Consider the following 12,129-nt stretch of genomic DNA (forward strand, 5'->3'; position numbering starts at 1 on the left):
GGGGGCAAATTTGAAAAATATAAGATCTTTTTTTTTTTTTTTTTTTATTTTTACAAGAAAGTTTAGGTAAATTTTGGGCTCCATTTTAATGGAAATTTGGAGAAAAATGAGTTTTAGCATAGATTTTTTAATTTTTTTTAAGAATATGTAGTTACAAAACAAGAAAAGTTTTCGATTTATGTATAATATTATTTTACAAAAGAATGTGTGGTAAAAATGAGTTTTGAAAAATAAGTTTTTGAAAAAGTGGGAGCCAAACATAGGCTTGAAATCTTAAATGTAGTGCTTGTTCTCCTAAATTCAAAGAACTAGGGTAAAGACGAGCTACAATTAATGCTGCATTTCCTCCAAGAACCACTTGCGCATGGTTCTTCTTTGCAAAAATCTCCTCTCTAACTATTACTTATTTTATTTAGAGCCAAAAAATTTTAGATATTTCATTTATGACTGAGCTTCCCTTATCTTGAAAGCTATTTTAATTGGAACATTTATTGCATTTCTGAGTTCATATAATTTGTATGAAGGATAATTGAGCTAGAATTCTTGTAAATCTTGCTCTTCTATGGAACTTCATCTAACATTTACCCATTTCTGTGATGTTCACCAGTTCTATCTAGCACTGTTTATCTAATCTTGTAAGGAATTTTCTTGAATGTGAATAATATATTGTAATGTGTTAGAAAATACGGGTGGTGGGTCGCCCATGTGGGATGACCCGACCCACAAGTTAGTAAAATGGTTGGAGAGAATGGTTTGATTTTGGAATTCAAGCCTATAACTTCTCGTAACCTTCTTTTTAACTCCTACATAACTTCTATTGATATAGTTATGGAAGAGTGAGATAAAAATGATGGCATAAAAAAAATAGTGTGAAAATTCGGATGTAAATTCACACCAAAGTTGGAAAGCCCCAAGAACCACATTTTTGGAATGAAATCTCATAAAAAAAATAGCACTTAGATTGTGGATAATAATCTCCTTCCATTGTGATCGAGGACTGGGACCATTGGAGTATAAGAAAACGCAGATTTTGGAGGTTTTAAAGCAAAGTAATTCAACCTCAATTTTGTGATTTCAAGTAAGTCTCACTACTTGGAACTCAGTTATAAGTATGCAAGCACGTTTTTCATTGGCATCAGAGCCTAAGTAGGTTGTTTTCTTGCTTAAACACATGTTGAGAATATCTTAGAATGATTGAAATGCGTGAATTTCGATTTCTTTCAAAGCTTGAATGTCGTTATTGGCAACTTTTCATGTACTTCATATTAATTAATGAAATTTATATTGTATGTTCATGATATTGTGGAGAACTTATCTGAAAAATTTCATGTTATTTGGCTTTGTATTTTGGGAGGAAAATCTAACCAATTGAAAAAAATCGAAACTTCATTGCATGATATTTTTTTGTACGTTAAGTTCCTTGGTACCCATTTTATACGTTTGGATAGATCTACTCCAGACCTTTTTAGAAATATAAAGAAATAAAATTTGGCCTTGAATTGGAGAAGTTATGGCCCTTCGAAATTTTGGCAGAAATCAGAAAATTCTGATTTTTTCCCGAAGATTATAAACAGTAACCGGGAAGGAAAAAAACAACATAAATTGTTACAGTGGAATGGGATTTAAATTTTGAAAATTGCATGCTGGTCCCTCAATTATTGTAGATGCAATTTGAGAAATTTCTTGTTAGTCCCCATACTTTTGAATGTTAATTATTTCAAATGCAATTTGAGAAATTGCATGTGAGTCCCCACACTTTTGAAGGTTTTCAAATGCAATTTGAAAAATTGTGTGTTGGTTCTCACACTTTTTGAGTATTCATTATACCAAATTCAATTTGGAAAATTGCATGTTGGTCCCAAAAGTATTTTTTGGACGTTTTTATTCCAATACCAATTTGAAAAGTTGTATATTGGTCCCAAAAATTATTTTCTTTCGGAAGTTGATTATTCAAAATTCAATTTAGAAGATTATAAATTGGTCATGCATATGAGGATGCATGCGAGACCCGACTTCAATTCTGAAAATTACAAATTGGTCCTTCAAATATTCTTGATTTTTGTGGGCAATTAAAATTATTTTTCAGATGACCAAAAAAAAATTTTTTTTTTTGGACTCAGTTAAATTCTGAATTTTTTTATACAGGTCAAGAATATTTGTTAAGTGGTATTTGCCCAGTGGGAGTTATTTATTTTTAAGTGTTTCATTTTTTTGAAATGAAAAATACTCCGAATGTATTTAAAATACCACATTTTATATACGTTCATGAGTTGTGTGGGTCTTGATTAGGTTATGTCATCCATTGTAACTTGTTTTGAATTTTGTATTTGATCATATATTATTGGATCTATACACACTTATAGCATCCTTAGAGGGAATGCTATAGAAACAAGGGTTATGAAACTTGTTAAAAAGCTACGTGATTACTATAATTAAAAATAAATGAATCTAAAACAAGGGTTAAGGAACTTTTTAAAAACCTAGTGGAATACGTGAATATTTTTTGGGACATTTTTGGTGATAAGTAGAATACGAAAATTTTGATGTCACTTCCCGTTTGTTGGGATTGTGTTGCAACAGATATTAAAGCGTGGTCGACAATCACAATATATGTCATAATTGCACATTATGAAATTACATTATTGGATAAATGTGTATATTTTATGAAAATACATGATATCCATTAATTCGTGTATTGTTATAAATGCAAAGGTCTATAGAATTAGTGATATTCTTATTTAGATGTATTGATTGTCAGTTGAGTGATGGTTCAACGATTGGAAGATTTAGAGAAAATCTCACAAGAACTATTTGATTCACCAACTGAGTGGGAGTTCTGAAGTTGGAAGAATTAATGCAATTCTCACTTAGAACCCTTGAAATTTTGCATTATAAAATTAAGTTTATGATAGTGAAATAATAGAATTGCTGATGATCATCGGGAACATAGTGAACTTTCGACTTTGTGCCTAACGTTGAACTATCATAGACATTAATTTGCATTAATGCAAAATTAAATATATACATAAATGGGCATTGATTGAGAATAAAATGTTTCTAAAAATCTGATAAATGATGGCATAAAAATCTATGTAGTTAACCTTAATCAAGGTGATAAGCTAAATACGATAACATTTGGCATGATCAGATTTTAAGTGTACTAGAAGGACATGATACTTTAAAGAGCATCAACCACGTAATAGAAGACTTTATGTAGGTCATACTCCTCTAGAGAAAAAAGATCAGAATCAAACTTTGTCGATTACAGGAAAAATGTGAATTTTTGTACTCAATCGTTTAAATTGTGAAGTTTTATTATAAATGATCTTTTTTCTCGAATGTGACTTGGTGGTTAGCATAGTGTTAACATTTTCATTGGTCACATTAATTTTAGATGAGTAGTAAGTTCAAACTAGTCTCTTCTCAATATATGGAATTTTGAAAGTCATTGTGACTTACAAATTGAAGTGTCAATTTTCTCTATTGACGCTATCCGGTATGTGAGTTAAAAGATGTGCGACTTGATATTGCTGAGTCTCACGGACATGCTTGTGGAGCAATGTTCCAGCTTGCACACGATTTTGAATCTTATGTATTAAATGAGCTAGAACAAATGTGGGACAGATGTGAAGACTGAAAAAGAGACCAAGAAGAACTTTAGATAGTAAGTGAATGAAAGTGGTTTGGTAGAGGATCAATGTTATAAAAGTTCAAGTGGTTCAACTATATGGTTTGAATCTCTTAGCTTGAAAATGGTTAAGCTAAAGAATAGCTCGAAAATGGTTAAGCTAAAGAATAGCTCGAAAATGGTTAAGCTAAAGAATATTGCACTTGAATATATTCTTCTTAATGTTGTTTACGCATCAACACTATATAAATTAGATCTTATCTTGTGCAAATAATGGATTCAAGAGTTAGAAACCCACTTCATATAAGATCAAGAAGTATATTACTCTATTGTCGAGTATTTGACTTGATATGAAATAGATATGTACAAATAGTGAAGATGGAGTGGAGATTTATATGATTGGTATTGCAACTTAATGTTACAAAGTGGAGAAACTGACCTCCTACTTGATATTGAGATAGTATCAAGACTCCACTAAATTTGATCTCAATTATTGTTCTTCTAAGAGGGGTCTCTTACTTGAACCTGTATGTGGTAGTTCTGTTTGTACTCAAAGTGATGATGTTTATTATGGTTCTAGATATTTGTGTAATGGTTCAAGGTTTTGAGTTGATAAAACCGTTTAAAGTTATAAGGGCTAAACTTCCATAAATAAATTTTATCCGAATTTCTTTGTGAGGCCGTGATTAAGAAAGATAGAGATGGAACTTCATTTTTCATTACATTTATAGATGGATTCATGTACTTCATTGTTGAGACTGATTTTCTTAAGTTAAAGATATTGTATTGATTTAGACGTTTATGAAGTCGAGTAGAAAATCAGATTATGGAATTGAAGATTTTAAAAACTATTTGACAGTGTGAATCTCTATCACGAGATATTAATGATCTGTGTAATGAGAGAAACTCTTATTGGATTGACTATTCTTCAATGTCCAATAATTATATGGTGTATTGGATTGAAAGAATGAAATATTGCTGAAATATGATGACTGATGTGGTTCAAGATATGCAATTCAAGATATGTAGTACAACTTACATATTTGCTTTTGAAAAAAGCGTTGGGTAACTACAACATATCAATTAGTGGAGTTCTCTCAATGCTAGTACCTTCAAAATATATAAGTTTTGGACACATAAATAATCGAATATGGGTTATAATAGACTCTTAATGGCCTATATATGTTCTCAATAATGAGTATGGAAACATGAGTCTATTAAGAACTAGATGTGTCCCGATGACATACATGTAGACTAAAAAGGTACTTAAGTGAAATTTTGGATGGATATCGAGTCACAAGATGTGACATTTTACATATTTTCCAGTAAGAGAGAAAAAAAATTGGAGAATATCGTTGAAATTGATATTATATGTATTGATGAATCAATTTTGAATATATAAGTGAATATTATTCAAACTTCTTATTCAAGTAGGAGTAATTTGTTTCTGAGTTGGACCTATCTATCCGAGTGGGAGCCGTCGAAGAACTATCTAATTTCAATGATACTTGGTTTCGAGTTGGAGCTAAGAGCCATTTAATATGAATAATTTTTGGTTTTGAGTAGGAGCTATCTATCCGAGTGGGAGCCATCCAAGAACTATCTAATTTTAATGATTCTTGGTTTCGAGTTAGATTTAATGCCAATGATTCTTAGTTCAGAAAATCAAAAGAGGAATTTTGAGAAAAGTGATCGAAGTATATATATGGAGTTTAGAATTTCAACCTAATTTGGGATATGGTGAAAGTTCTATTCGGACATTATGTTTACATGAGAACATTCAGGTTCTTGAAAGTTAAGTGGAAGACTAATGATCTTCTAATAGAAAAAGTGCTTTTTTGCCAATGATTCTTGGTTTAGAAAATCAAAAGAGGAATTTTGAGAAAAGTGATCGAAGAATATATATGAAGTATAGAATTTCAACCTAATTTGGGATATGGTGAAAGTTCTATTCGGACATTATGTTTACATGAGAGCATTCAGGTTCTTGAAAGTTAAGTGGAAGACTAATGATCTTCTAATAGAAAAAGCGCTTTTTTTTAAAGGATATACTTAATGTGAGTGTATTGAGTTGGATAGATTTTTTTTCATAACGATGGGATCCACTTTTGTACGTCTATGCTAGTCTTGATAGTATGTTTAAATTTAGAATTATACCAAATAGACCCAAAGACTGTATTTTTGTTCTCAATGGAGAAATGATTAAAGAGATCAACATAAATCGACTTTTAGATTTCATGTTAAAGGCCTTTTTTTAATTTGTATTGTGGTAACTTCATATTCACACGCATGGCCTAATACAATCATCTTGACAGTCGTACTTGAGTTTTTTAACAGGGTTAAATCTCGTACAAGAATTTCGTCATATGGGCAAAAATTACTGTATTTGTGTAAAGGTCTGATGGTAGGTCGTAACTCTAACTTTGATATTGATGATATTGGATTGGCTAAGCATGATAAGGAGTGTATAGAGACCATTTTGAAATGATTGTCATCAATTTTTGAGAGAAAAGACATGGGTTTAGCAAATTGTATGATTTGTACTAAGAAGAGTATTAGTATCTTCTTGCTCTATCACAAGAGTTTTATACTATAAATGCTCGTATGGAATTGTTACCCTATTGATACTCCTATATGGGAATGTGACCATAAAAGCCTTCATAAATGTCCAAAGTCTCCATAAGTGCACAAAGAAATATCCAGAGAACTATATCTAGTACGATTAAGAGTTAGGAGATAGAAGCATACTATAATGTATACTTACCTTGACATTGGTTATGCCATGGATCTAGTCAGAGGGTATCAACAGTATCTTTTGAAAATGTATTATGATACCTGAAGGGGCTGCTATTAGTTATTCTATTTCGTCGTCAAAGGAATAACTTGTGATTGAAATAGATATACAATTGTCGACTAAAAATGAGAGTTAGTTGACCGCAATTAGTTATTAGACTTGTGCATTCTTGCTACATAGAGTAGCAAGAAGCATACATTGTAATATATTTCTTGGCAGCTAAAGAAATTGTTTGGTAGAGATATATTGAGCATCTAATGATACTGATTGAGAATATGAAATCCATGATAGTTAAGCAATTATCTTATATGTTAAGGTCTCAAGTATCAAGAATGAACCAAACACTTGATGTAATTTCTGTGAGAGACATTAGCAAAGAAAATGCCTATGCGATAAATCCACCTAAATGATGATATATAATCATCATACTCTGAAATTGTCTAGAGATATATTTGTTAGAAATGTGGAATCTCTAGAATTTCGTAAAATATGATACTTAGTGTATCAGAAAACTCTTGATTGAGTTTTGTGTGCCCATAGATAAACAATTTTGAGTTCATGTATAATCTAATATTGGGATTACGAGATAAATGAGTTGTATGTACATATAAAGTATGTCGAATGGGTTGAGATTGGTTCACTCACACGAGCAATCGCCTTAGACGTTTTGAGATGAGACAAAGTGATCATGTTGTGTACATGATCCTATCGCCTTGATAGTGATCATGTTGTGTACAAGATCTAGTTGCCTTGATAAGGCATCAAGATGAGATTACAAGTAATCGAAATGGATTTTACTATCCATTAAACACTAAATATCCATTAAACCCGTTTAGTGGCCAAATCAAGTTCTCAATTTGAGAACACCTAGAGGAATAAATATAAGGAGAACTCAAGTTAGGTATCGGGGAATACCCGAACTAGGATCTAATAGGGAGTTATTTGTTTAAAAAGAATATGACGTACACCCTATGAAAGGAAAAAAACACCGTAGAGGTGTTTCATACCACGTGTGCTTTTACAGCCAATATTGGGTAAATAAGTGAATGGATCCCTTCTTCGTCATTATGTAAGACCCTGAGATTTATATAACCTCATATATACCCTTATAACTTTTGACTATTTCTTGAGGTCTTATTTCGGTGTTGCTACTTTAGCATGTGCCAATGACTATGATTGATTCGGTTTGATGAGGCATGTCTAGGAAAGCAGTTGATTTAAAATTGAAGGATTCAAATAGGAAAGGAAAACTATTTTGACTGACATTTATGTTTGTATTCACCGGCCTGACAATTGTGTTTAACCATTTAGGATATATAATACAATTGTGAATACAATGATGCGATATGGGATTCAAGTATGTTTCATAAATACTCGATGGATCGAAAATACTTGAATTAATGTTGCAAAATGAGATTGGGGTATGTCGAGATGTGATGTTCCTCTAAAAGAGCTACTATATATCCCTAATAGGTTTATAGTACCGTAAGCTCTAATATTACTCGCTGGTCGCACGATCTACTTGCTGTATGAATTTTTGTGAGATAGATCTTGAGAAGGATATAAACTGTGGTATTCGTGGTCACTTGTGATTCGGATCAACCCATCATGTGTGAGTGGGAAATGTTAGAAAATACGGGTCGTGGGTCGCTCATGTGGGATAACCAGACCCACAAGTTAGTGAAATGGTTGGAGAGAGTGGTTTGAATTTTGAATTCCAACCTATAACTTCTCATAACCTTCTTTTTAACTCCTACATAACTTCCATTGATGTAGTTAGGAAGAGAGACAAAAATGAAGGCATAAAAAAATAGTGTGAAAATTCCAATGTAAATTCACACCAAAATTGGAAAGCCTTAAGAAACACATTTTTGGCATGAAATCTCATAAAAAAAAATGGTACTTAGATTGTGGATAATAATCCCCTTCCATTGTAATCAGGATTGGGACTATTGGAGTACAAGAAAATGCATATTTTGGAGATTTGAAAGCTAAGTAATTCAACCTTAATTTTGCAAGTCAAGTAAGTATCACTATTTGGAACTCGGTTATAAGCATACAAGCACCTTTTTTTATTAATGTAATTGATTCTAACTAAAAGTAGAGTTGTTTCGTATTAGATCTTTTAATGGATTTAAAAATTTAAACACTGCTCTTCATGCTTTGCAATATGGACCTTAATATTTTTATGTTAAAAATTTGCTTTGGAAAAATTGTTGAGATCGATTGTCTTCAGCTATGTGTTGATGGGCGACAGGAAACAACTTGAAACTGTTTCGCGCGGGTTGTCGCTACCAATTAAAAAGGGATCAGACGATTGTGTAAAGAACAAACCTTTTGAGACAAAGTCCCAAAAAGGAGTGTTTTATTGGTGATGACTTTACAATTGGAACTTTAAACAGAATGCCTCCAAGGGGCGCAAGCATACGAGTACTGAAGAGAAATATTTTAAGTCTAAACTAAGGAATAGAAATTACAAATTCTCCGTTTGAGAGTGTTTGATTCGAGGTCTTTGCTCTATGTTTTTTCTTCCTTTTATATTCCCTTGATGATCTCTTCGTGATCAATCGCTTAGAAACCGCTTAATTGCTTTATAACTGCCCACTTTCTTCATAGTGGCCAACTTATCGTGGAACTGCCGTCTCTAACTGCTGTCATTACTCTTTGTCGTTCAACCGTCTTCAACTGAACATCCTTGAATCGTGGAACATGATAAGATTACTTAATAACTGCTTCGATAACTGCACTTTTGGATAACCATAACATCTTATGTTTGCTAAGATCTTGGGTAATTCGAAGGTTTGGGCGAGAACAGGGTCATAACTCTGGGCGATTGCAAGGCACTTCATTCGCTCAGATCATAGGTGTCTTGCAAGTTTGGGCGATGGTGTTACCGCGTTCGTGGGCTTCCACTGCATTCATTGATAACCCTATTCGGGCCTTTATCCTGAATTGCCCAGTTAGGCTTTATTCTTTGGGCTATTCGATTTGAGCTGCACTTTTAGCGTGTCAACAATTACCCCCAATATGGCAAAATTAATATCAATTATTAATTTTTTGCCATATTTACTTTGTGTTTCCCAGCAACATTTGAAATTTTCAAGAATTTCAATCATTATTTTCTTCCATAGCCTGAAAAGGCGCGACGTTGCAAACCCTTATAACCCCCAAATACACGCCATTTCATCACATTACTAGATCACGCCTCATTGTTTCGCGCTTCTCTCTTGCAATATTACTGTTCATCTTCTTGCTTCTCTGCTACGTTTCTCAAGCAAACTTCAACAAAACTTTATGTCGTTCCTAATGGCTGCTTCACAATCCCAATCTAGTGACTCTTTCAGTTTCGAAGACTTCCAGAAACTCCTGACTCGGCCATATATAACTCCGAACTTCCGTGCACCAGCCAACGCCGAACTCAATGAGTTTATCTATGTCCTTCATTCAACAACGCCGAGGCCGTCGAACAAGTGGCGGTGGGCCAGCTGTTCCCTTGTACTCAAGGCCCTCCGTTTCTAAACTCTTTGCCGCTGAGGCCACTTCGCGAAAGAGGTATTCGCACTTGACCTAAATCTGATGTTGTTTTCCATAGATGGCATGCTCGCCTTGTGGACCATGGTCTTACCAAGGCAATTTTTGATAGTGCTAGGATTTCTGATTTGTTAGAAATCTCTCTTCAACCCCCTACTTTTGATCCAGCGCTTTTCCCTATTGCTTTAAGTTTTTGGTCCTTTGAGTATAATATTTTTGTTTTTCCTCTTGGTCCCATGTCCATTACTTTAAGGGATGTTAGGGCCTTAGTAAATCTACCACCTTTGGCCAATACCATTTTTCCTAGTATTTTGATTTTTGGTGTCGCTCCAAAATTTGACAGAAAACTCACTGAGTCCTATTCAAGCCTACAAAGCTGTTATAATCACTCAAGTGTTGAGCCTTCCCATGCTGAGCGTGTGGCCTTTCTTCAAATTTGGCTTTGTAAATATGTTCTGTGTGTGCCAAGCATAAAGCCTTCTATGAACTATTTACCCATAGCACACGAATTGGCGCGTGGTAGGCCTCTGAATTTGTGTTCTTTCTTTTTGGCCGCCCTCTATAGAGGCATGGCTTCTCTCCAATTCCAATTGAAGAATGGTGCATCTCCCATTGGTAGTGGGCCTCTTTGGTTCACTCAAATGTGGTTGAGAGCCTATTTTCCATCACTTGGTGCTCTATCCTTTTCCTGTCATTCTACTAGCTGCTATGGGCTAGCTATTGACCCACTGAGCCCTATAAATATGTCCAGAAGGGACATCTTTTCATTCTTTTATACTTTGAATTCAATTCCTTCTTTCTTTCCTTTTCTTCCCTTTTTAACTCCAAATTATGTACAACCCCCATCTACCCTGGATAGTGCGAGCACCTCTCTACTCGTTTAGGTTCAGTTTTTGACCGGGAGGGAGTTGTTCCATGACATTTTGAATAGAACCAATGCCAAAGCTGGGGTTGAAATATATACTCCCCAATTTTTTTGCTCATCAACATGGTTTTGGCCAAACTTGGCCTATTCCGCTTGTTATTTAAGAAATTTGATAGATCTCTTCCACACCATTAATAAGGTAGAGGCAAAAACTATAGATGCTCGCAATATTCTTTTGACGAGTAACTTTTCATTAGCCCCCTTCAATCCTAGCCATGCCATCCATCCCCTTTTTGAACAACTCTGGCCATCAGTGCAATGCAGATTGTTTGCAACTGATGTCAATTGCGCTTTCCATTCACTGGATCATCCAGACATTTCTTCCACTTCTCCTGTTTTGGTCACCCCTATGTCCATTAGGAGTCCTTCCTCTTCTGGTCATGCTAAACAGTCTGTTCGTCCATCTACTTCTCTTTCTAACAAGCCCATTACAGCTAAAAGTGCCCCAAGCCGCAAACGGCCAGCCTCAGCATCTCTCATTTTGGAGGATGATGATGATGATGATGATGACACTCCTCTCATTGTCAGGAGAAAGGTAATTAAATTAGTTTACTCACAAGCATAGCTTTCTATACTTGAAACTTTTCTATGTGCTGATGGTTTATTCGGATTTTTCAGAAAAGCTTAGCCTCTCCTTTGAAGGCTTTAGTGTTGGCAGCTCCTGCTCCATCACCCTCTGCTGAGGCTGCTTCATCCAAACTAGTTGATAAAGGGACTACGCTTAAAGAGAAACCTTCAGTCCCGAAATCCTCATCACAACCAATGGATGAGCCACCTTCTTCCGAGGGTGTCAACCCCCCAAACGTCAAACCAAAAGGTAATACATTTTTTGATATTTTACTTTTGCTTGTGCTATTGGTTTTTGATTTGTTGCTTTTTGAGTTCTGCAGATGCTCCCATGGGTTTGCCCGTTGTGGTAAAGTCTTCTCACTCAAACAAGGGGAAGTCATCACAAGTGGTGGAGCCACAGGTGGTAAATTTGGCTGGGGATATGTCACCTCTCAAGATTGCTGATGAGGTAATATTTGCTTCACTTTTACTTCCACTTTGTTTATTGTAGTAAAAACCTTCAATGTTGGCAACTTTCTTTGCAAGATGCTAATAAGATTGTGTGTTCTATCCAGGACTTGTTTACTTCCTGGGGACAAGTCAAGACGTCTCGCCCTGCTTCAACCAGTCATCCTTCTGCTTCTTCAGAGGAAGATATGAAGTTTCTTAAGCAGTCGATATTTGAGTATGTGTCCTTTATGG

This window comes from Olea europaea, chromosome 15 (genome assembly GCF_002742605.1).
Source record: "Olea europaea var. sylvestris chromosome 15, O_europaea_v1, whole genome shotgun sequence".
In the NCBI taxonomy this organism is placed as follows: Eukaryota; Viridiplantae; Streptophyta; class Magnoliopsida; order Lamiales; family Oleaceae; genus Olea; species Olea europaea.